Below are 474 nucleotides of genomic sequence, written 5' to 3' on the forward strand. Positions count from 1 at the left end.
GAGCCGGCTGCCCATGGCGCTGCCCACCCGGCTCGGCTCGGCTCGGCTCGGCTCTGCAGCTGACCGGGCACCCACGTGGCGCGGCGCTGCGGGGCAGGGGGCCGCCCTTTGTGACGTCACACTCGGGCCGCAGCGCCCCGCCCATGTGTGACGTCACACTCGGGCCGCAGCGCCCCCCCGCGGCCACAGGCCTGCTTGCGGGCGTTGGGGGGCGGCGGGCCGCAGCCTGGGAGGCCTCTCCTTTCCCGGCCGCGAGGGTGAGACGCTTGGCCTCGTTGAGGTCCTGGTGCCACTGAGGGCGGTGGGCAGCCAGCAGTTCTCAAGCGGGGTGCCAGGCCCCTTGGGGGGCATCGGTGCTGCATTTCGGCTTAAGCTATTTCAGGTACAGTTTCGGGCCTCCAAATAAGAAAAAAAACAAAAACTTGACATTTTCCTTCTAATATGACGGAAATATACATATCTCTGGCTCCACAG

This window comes from Gavialis gangeticus, unplaced genomic scaffold, assembly GCF_001723915.1.
Source record: "Gavialis gangeticus isolate Ggan-Ray unplaced genomic scaffold, GavGan_comp1, whole genome shotgun sequence".
In the NCBI taxonomy this organism is placed as follows: Eukaryota; Metazoa; Chordata; order Crocodylia; family Gavialidae; genus Gavialis; species Gavialis gangeticus.